The sequence below is a fragment of the Callorhinchus milii genome, unplaced genomic scaffold (genome assembly GCF_018977255.1).
Source record: "Callorhinchus milii isolate IMCB2004 unplaced genomic scaffold, IMCB_Cmil_1.0 Scaffold3, whole genome shotgun sequence".
Taxonomy (NCBI): domain Eukaryota; kingdom Metazoa; phylum Chordata; class Chondrichthyes; order Chimaeriformes; family Callorhinchidae; genus Callorhinchus; species Callorhinchus milii.
The window spans coordinates 19,566,439-19,575,480 of record NW_024704744.1 but is presented as its reverse complement, the minus strand read 5'-3'; the positions used below and the strand labels follow the sequence as shown (position 1 = coordinate 19,575,480).

General features: G+C 42.0%; 1 pseudogene; it reads right to left on the bottom strand.

The window, feature by feature from the left end:
• Nucleotides 1-5,142: 5,142 nt before the first annotated feature.
• On the bottom strand, nt 5,143-5,955 carry LOC103180954 (annotated as a pseudogene).
• Nucleotides 5,956-9,042: the final 3,087 nt, after the last annotated feature.

Here is a 9,042-nt window from a genome sequence, read left to right as displayed (position 1 = left end):
ATTATAATTTTGATATCCATTATTTGTCATTGTGGCCCAACTATATTGTTGTGATTCAATCCCTTACTAGTACTGCATTGTATAACTCCACTGTTCTGAAGGAGAGCTTAGGTAAGGTTTTCAATTGTAANTTTTTTATTGATAAAATATGTGATATGTTTCAAATTGGCACTAAGTACATTGTAAATGAATGTATTACTGTAAGGAGTATTCAGGAGAGGAAACAGTAACATTTCAGAAATCTCAGGGCTTCAAGCAACACAGTGAACTGGCTCAATGCCACAGGATGTATATAACATGTTCATGGCGAACTTGCGTGGGCCACTTTTACAGCTTGCTTGCAGATGCAAAGTAATTAACTGTTAAATTATAACATTTCACAGATAAATATATTTTATTTCAAGTTTTGTGAAGGTAAAGTGTGGCGAATGCTCCTATGTTACTTTGTTAGCTTTTTGCTGTAAAAAAAATCTCATGCCCATCAAAGTGAAGGATGTTAGTACTGGTAAATGGAAAACATTCCCAATTCAGGATCCAGGACAAGCACCAAACAACTTTAGGGTCAGTTAAAGCTTGGTTATATGTAATGTAAATCTCCTGTTATTCTGGCCTAATAATATGCTGCCACCCTGACTTCAGAGGATTGCTGTATTTTACAGAAGTGAGATATTTAATTTCCCACACCAGCCATCCTGTTACCTTTCAGAGAAAGAATTCCAATTTAGAACTAGATTAAGTGTAGTTTTGTGCTCTGAGCCTTTGGCCACTGGGGATTGGATCGAGACAGATCAGATTTATTTCACATTGGATCCCAACAGAAATAAAAAAAGGCTTTCTTTCATTCTGGCATGGATATCTTGCAGTACTGAAATAATTACTGAATTTTCTAAAAATCACGTACTATAAAAAAAGTTGTACTTGCCATTAAATTGTTATGAAACTTATAAAAAGTTATTAGGAAATATTATTAAAAGAATATATTTTAATGAAATTAAAAAAAATCCAACTGTATTTTACAGATTTTACAAAGCTTTAGTTATATCCCTACTTTATCAGCTGAATACAATTTTCTCCTTGCTTTTCATTTTGATGAATCTCTTCTCGATCTCTTTCTTCTTGTTTTGGAAGCTTGTGTTCAACTCCATCTTTCTAGTCCTCTCTTGGCTCAGTTTTCAGCCAAACATAACTGTAAAGTCTATTATGCGAGTTCTGCAAATCATATGTAAGAGTATGTGTACACAGGGAATTACTGGTGCTCCGAATCATACACTAAAAATTCAATGAAAAGGATTATAAAATTGAATAGTTTGGTTTGTTATTTTCCAATCAAAGTTTAGCACACACTTAAGATGAATTTTCTCACCCTGCATGCTCATAATGAAGAAAACAGCATATATTAGAACATATAGGGAGTAAATTGTATTTCATAACATTTCATAACATTGCCATTCATTTATTCCTGGTCTTTAAATATCACCAGCTTCAATGTATCCCATATTAACCTATTAAGCTACATTGTGTATCCTATACTAAGTATAATCTATTAGTATCTCCTTCCCATCCCCTGCCTTTTCCCTGAAGGCTGATCGGTGTCATTTTTCAGGTTAGCCAACCTGGTGGATAACACAATGAGAGCCCTATCCCTCTTCCCTCTATGCGCCACTCTAGCTCCCACAGTCTCAATGCTTGTGGGCTAACCATGTCCTACTAACCACCTGCCTCAGTCTTGGCGTGTGCATCTTGGCTGCTGCCTCCGACCCGAGCTGCTTTTCCCCAAAAATGCTTCCTACCCTGCAACTGTCCTGCTCTGTCCTCCTCTCTCTCTGTCCTCCTCGCCTCCTATCCCCACTTGACCAGCGCCTTGGGACGTCCTCCCGACGTGAAAGGTGCTGTACAAATGTAATCTTGTTGTTGTTGTTGTTGACCATCCCACAGCCTCCCACTGCTCCAGCCTGGGAATCCTCTGCCCGTCTCACTGTGACACTCGGTGTTGGCTGTCCAGCAGCAGCCACACTGACTGCCCCATTCCCCACCATCACCACAAGCCCCGCCAGATCCAGACCCCAGGGGCTAACTGCTCCTCCCTCATCCTCATTCCCACCCTCCCTGCCAATCCCTCCAACACCCCTTCTCCTTTCACACATTCCTCTGCCAACCGTCCCTGCCGCATCAACCTACAAAATGTCCACTCCCTTTCTAACAAGGCTCTCACCATCAATTACATCATCATTGATGAAAACATCGGTATCCTGGTCCTCACTGAAACCTAGATCACCCCAGGCAACACCTTACTCTGATTGAGGCCACACCACCTGGCTATACCTTCCACCATACCTCACGTCCTAACCATTGTGGCGGTGGTGTGGTCCTCATCTCTAGGTCCTCACTTGCTCTACTCCTGTACTCCTCCAGCTCATTCCCCTCCTTTCAAGCACTTTACTCTCTACCAAGCTTCAAAATTCTTCTGATTTATCTTTCCCCTCCCAAACCCTCCCCCACCTTCATCTCTGACATCTCTGCCCTTCTAGCTTCCCTCTGCTTCTGTTCTCAATGCCTCCTCATCGTAGACAACTTCAAATTACACTTCACCCCCTCTTGCTCTATCTCCACCAACTTCTCCTCTCTCCTTTCCTCTCACAACCTCTCCCTCCACATCCACTCTGCCACCCACGTTCATGGCCACTCACTCGAACTGGTGATTACCCGGGGCCTCAGGGTCTCGGACCTCACAATCACCAATAAAGCCATCTCAGATCACAATTTCATTTCCATGAACTCCTCAATCCCTCTCCCCAACACTAACCAACCCACCTCCATCTCCTACAGCCCTGGAAAATAATCTCCCCGAACTTCCTTGTCGCTGCCCTGGAGTCGGCTGATCTCCTTCCCCTCTGGCTTACCTTCCACACCGACATATCCTCCTCAGTCACTCTCCTTCACAACTCCCTCTCCTCCAATCTCAGTGCCTGGTACACTGCTCAATCAAGGGTCAGATGTGTGCCGCTGAACACACCTGGCTCAAATTTGATTTAACGGTCCACCACAGATCTGGCTGGATCACTTAAAAATTTACTATTCCAACTTCGCCTCCGCAAAATCGTCCTTCTATTCCATGATAATTTTGGAGGCCTAGGACAACCCCAGGCTTCTCTTCTCCACAAATGGCTTCTCAATCCACCCTCTCACGCCTTGCCCATCCTCTCTTCCAACTGCAATTGTGAGGAGATGCTGGACTTCCTCAAAACCAAAATCATGGAAATCGATTAAGTCACCTCCACCTTCCCAACCGCCACCCCCACACCATCTCTCCTTCACACTCTGGCCACTACCCATCTCTCCCTCCACTCCTTCAAACCAGTCTCCCACTCCTCTCTCACCACCACTACAACCCACATGAAGCCCACCACCTGCTCACTCGACCCCATCCCTACCCCTCTCCTTACCTCCCAGCTCCATCTCCTCATCCCTTTAGTCTAAGACCTCGTCAACCTCTCCCTGTCAACTGACACCTTTCCCATTCCCCTAAAAACAGCTGTCATCACCCCTATCCTAAAAAAACCTTCCCTAGACCCATCCCTGCTCACTATCTACCGCCCCATCTCCAACCTTCCCTTCCTTTCCAAGGTCCTTGAAAGAGTCAGCACTTTGGGACGTCCACCCGACGTGAAAGGCGCTTTATAAATGTAATTTTGTTGTTGAGTTGTTGCTTCCCAGCTTCACTCCTCTCCTGCCCCTCCATTTATGAATCCCTCAAATTGGGTTTCCATGATGCCCACAGCATTCAAGATGACAAATGACATTCTATCCAGTTGTGACCAGGGCTCCTTCTGTCTCTTCATCCTCCTCAACCGTTCTGCTGCCTTTGACATTAGCGGTTACAATACAACATAAAATTTTATTTTGTATTGTAACCCATGTCGAGTCTAAAGTTTGACCTAAGCTAGAGATAATAATAATAATAATAATCCTTGCATTTTGATATAGCGCTTTTGATGTCGGGAGGACGTCCCAAAGCGCTTCACAGAACACACTGTAAGGTGAATTGACAGTATATTTGTGGGCGAACGCGGCAGCCAATTGCGCACAGCAATGTCCCACAAACAGTCGTAGATTGAAAATGACCAATTTATTAATGTTTTTAGTTTTGGAGGGATTATTATCAGGCGTGTGGAATAAGGAAACTTGCCCAAGGTTTCGCCCTGCCTGGAACTGAACTCAGGTCTCTCGCTTGCAAAGCGAGTGCTCTAACCACTGAGCGACAGGACCAGATGAGGACTTAGGGGGTGGGGGGGTGAGGAGAGGAAAGATGGAGAAAAGCATGATAAAAGAGGAAGGTCATGAGGTAAACCTTGAGAAGTCAAAGGGATTCCAGGACAAAGTTCCAGAGAGTGGAGCAAATATGCTGATAGCCCAATCGTTGATGGTAGGGCAGTAGACATGAAGCCTGCCTGAGTGGAGAGGGGTGGGGGGCTGGGTGCGATCAATTTGGTAGGGTTTGAGGAGGTTGCAGAGGTAAGGTGGGGCAAGACCATGGAGGGATTCAAAGGTTGCGACAATGACCTTGAACTTGATCGGCTCGTGGATAGGAGCTAGTAGAGCCAAGTGAGGATGCGAGTGATAGGCTGATAGTCTTTCCCTACTGCTTCCAAACATAACAGTGGCTTCTTTGAATTTTACAACCTCCAACTTAACTCCCACTGGTGTCCAAAATGGTGCCCAGTTGCTTTGTAAATAGGAAAGAAACGATCTCAATATTGGTAAGTTTGGGGGTAACTGAGACAATTTAAAGAATGGCAACAAATTAGCAACGAGCAACAAACAGCAATGAGACATCTCAAATCGCTTCACAGGATAAACTGCAAAGTGAATTGGCTGTATATTTTGTGGGTGAAACCCAGCAGCAAATTGCACAAACAGTCCCACAAACAGTCGTCGATTGAATGACCAAATTATTTATTTTTTATTGAAGGACTGGGCTCACAGCACAGCAGAAAGTCTCATAACAGCATGCAGTGTTAGGGGTGGTGGGGGGGTGTTGGTGAGGTTCAGGGTTCTGCAGGGCAGGGGGTCATGGATTGGCAAGGCAAGGGGTCAGAGGTTGGCAGGGGAGGGATTCAGGGGTTGGGTTCTTCTTATGTCCCATTAGAAGAAATCTATTTTTTTGAATGCAACCATACTGTTCACTTTGTGAATGGTGGTGGTGAAAGATCGAAGCCGGACTTCTTTTGAGTTGTTAATAATAATCCTTGCATTTGATATAGCGCTTTTCGCGTCTTCTTGACGTCTCAAAGCGCTTCACAGAATAGACTTTAAAGTGAATTGATTGTATATTTGTGTGCGAAACGCGGCAGCCAATTGCGCACAGCAGTGTCCCACAAACAGTCGTGGATTGAAAATGACCAATTTATTATTGTTTTGTTTTGGAGGGATTATTAGCAGGCATGCGGAGTAAGGAAACTTGCCCAGGGTTTCCCCCTGCCTGGAATTGAACCCAGGTGTCTCGCTTGCAAGGCGAGTGCTCTAACCACTGAGCTGCAGGACTCCACAAACTGTGTGGTCCCAATTCTTCTCATTTCTCTGACACCATCCGGCCTTTGTCTGTGGAGATCAGAAGATCAAAAGAACACGCAGCTTCCAGCAAAGGCAAGAAAGTCACAGTAGCAATAATCTGTTTAATAACAGATTGAATTCATTGTGAATCGGTTTCTCTGATTTCTCCCTTGGTTGGCTATCATCTGTTATGATTTTGTTGCACTCGATATCAAACTGCCATATTTTCAGAACCTCACTGGCTTTGATACTGTTAATTACCATCACAATCCTTTGCATAGAGTGGTTGGATAACCAATCTTTCAGCTGATCAACTACATTTTTCAGATAGTTGCTGAGAACTAGATCTGTAGTGACGAATATTGTAAGTCCATATTTCACTAACAATGTGAAGGATTCTGCTTGGTAGATTATTCAACATTATATAATCAACATTATCACATTGAACATGTTTGCAAATGCCATTAAGTTCATCCCAAAGTATTGTTACGCACTATTATTTAGCCAGTCTAACACCAACTTTGTGCCTGTTCTGGTTTTCATTGTGATTATCGATGGTCTTCATTTTGGAACGTTTAATTGGGGAGCCCAGCATGGAACACAGTTGGTTCGGCAGTAACTGCAGTCATCTTAATAAAACTGTCTAAAATGCTTTTGAATATGGCAGTCTGAAAGTAGCCCCTGTAATTTCTCACACACAGATAAATTAGAATACTATGTTCTGCAAAACCAAAAGAACATCTTACTATTTCAGACACCAGATTTGTTCAGTTGCACATAAACCAAATATAAAACTTTACTGGTGAGGGACTATTCAATTTCCCAGAATTGCAATTGAGATGAAAGATCGGTTAAAGTATTCACTTGAAGATCTGGTTAAGAAAAATTTCAGCTTTTTATTTTGAATGTTGCTTCTGCCTTTCAAACCTTGAAATTATTATAGATCAGTGACTTTCACTAAACAAATTCCTTGAGCACAAACACATTGCCAATTACATTTCAGAAATAGAGAACTTAGAGTAAAATACAACACCATGACCTTGTCGAGGAGTTTAAATCAATACTTTTTTGATGTTTTACATTTATTGCTCCGATTTTTGCTGAATGTCTTACTACACATAAGATTTAAAAGTACTGAGCCTTCCTAAAAATATTCTGCCATGTCTGTATTAAAACCTCAACCTCCATCTACAACAACAACAACAAGATTCCATTTATAGAGCGCCTTTCACGTCGGGAGGACGTCCCAAGGCGCTGGACAGTTGGGTCAGGACCCGAGCAAGGGGGAAATAGTCAGGGTGAGGGGAGGGAAGGGAGGGAGCGAGGAGAGGGTAGAGAACCTAGTACTTAATCTGTATTAGCTCTTCAGGAATTCAGACCAACATGTTAAACCAGGAATAATGTGGCAAAACAAGTGTGTCTTTGCAGCTTTGAACATTGAATTCTTGAGATGAATCCAAGTATTAGATTCAATATGAAATTCTGCGCTAAATATTTCAAAGGCTGTAAGAGACAAGATTGAGGTAATTGGATAATTGTGAATAACAAGATCAATGTCAAAGTATTTTAAATGAATGACTCTCATATTACTTCCCACTTTTCAATATTTCCCACTTCATTGAACTAGAAGATCACAGGAGAGATTCAGATAAAGAAGGATTTTCAGCCCATTTGATCTCATTCTTCCAGAATACTCATCCTACCATCTTGCTATGTTTAGCATCCCATTCTGTTTCTTCAATAAACCCAGTGTTTTAGCCTCAACCACCTAGCATGTTCCTCATCATTTATTGCTCTTTACGTAAATAAATAATTCTTGGTGTCTGTCTTGAAATTGTCCTTTACGTTCTTGAATCTCTGCCCTCTGCCCCGCTACCTTGGCATATAATAATAATACTTGCATTTGATATAGCGCCTTATCAAGTCTTTGAGACATCTCAAAGTGCTTCACAGAATATACTGTAAAGTGAATTGACTGTATATTTTGTGGGTGAAACACACCCACTTTCCAATATATGAAAGAACTTGACAAAGCAGCGTTTTGGGTCCTAAAATTAGTCAATCTTTTATTATGGGCTCATAAAAAAATTCAGGTTGTCACTGACATCACTTGTGATGTTTTGTGACATTTATTATCAGGCAAGTTATGACAATCGACTGAATGACAGATTGACGGCAGGAGATATAGTGCACTCCCCTGTGTGAAAAATGCAACTGATAGCTGATAAGATGTTTTTTGGTTGTGTTTTACACCCTGGGAATGGATCTGAATGAAAATTGTAATGCTTCTTAACAGTTTCAAACCGATTTTTGCACCAAATCTATTAAGATATAATTTTTTCAACAGCTACTATTGATGCAGCCCCAACAGGTAGGGGGGATCTTATGAAATTTAGTTCATATGGATATTTGATGGTGGTGACCCAAAGGCATAGACAAATAATTTTTTTTAAAAAAGACTTCGGAGGCCAGTGAAAAATTGGCAAGACAAGGAGATTTTGGGAGAGTCTCATGGGCTGGAAAGTCAGCCACCAATGAGGGAGAAGAGGGAATGAGGAATATGCTGTGGCCAGATATAGAAGAATGGTAATTGAAGGCAAGAGAAGAGAGTTGGAGGAGATTTCAGTGGAAAGGTGGGACAAGATTCTGAAGAGCAAGATTGGGAAGGGCTTTGAAGGTCAGACATGGGATGCTGAAATCAATTTTCTGAGGTACTAATAGCTGGTAGTGTCTTGTGAGAATGGAGGTATTTCATTTGCAGAACTTGGCACCAAAAGAGATTACAGGTAGCATTTTGTTTTGGTGCCTCACACACCCAATGTTTAAGACTATCCTTATCTAACTATTGAGATATATACAAACAATTCCATGTGTCTGGTATGGAGTGTGCCCTCTCTCTAGAGCGATGCATCCAGTTTAAGTGCCAATTGGCAAGAGCCAAGATTTGAAGATCTCACAGTTTTCATTGGGATTCAGCTGGTGTTCAATCTGCTAAAACTTTGCTTGCATTGTGAACATCGGCAAACTTCCCGCTGCTTATCCAGTTAGAACCATCCTACCTGTTGGGGTGCTTAAAGTGCATTGAAAATTAAAGTGTTTCTTAACAGATTTGATGTGATTCTCATCTGTTAAGAAATATCACTATTTTACATCCTTTAATGTATCCCCTTGCTTCCAAAACACAATTTCAAAAAGTATTATCTGTTTTTAGTTGTATTTTTCACTGATGGGGAGTGTAGTGTTTCTCTTGCTGTCAATCAGCCATTACTGTTAGTTGTCATAGCTTGTCTGATAATAGATGCCAGAAAACTTCACAACAATACTCTTCCTCTGCTGCCAACTACCGTTCTCTGCCTTATCTATTGAGATCCCACCATCTGACCTTAGTATTTTTAATTTCTTGAGACTCCCTCCCAAACCATGGATGTGCCAGATATCAAGTGAACAATTGTTTAATACCTGAATACAGGCTTCGGGACCACATCACTCCCA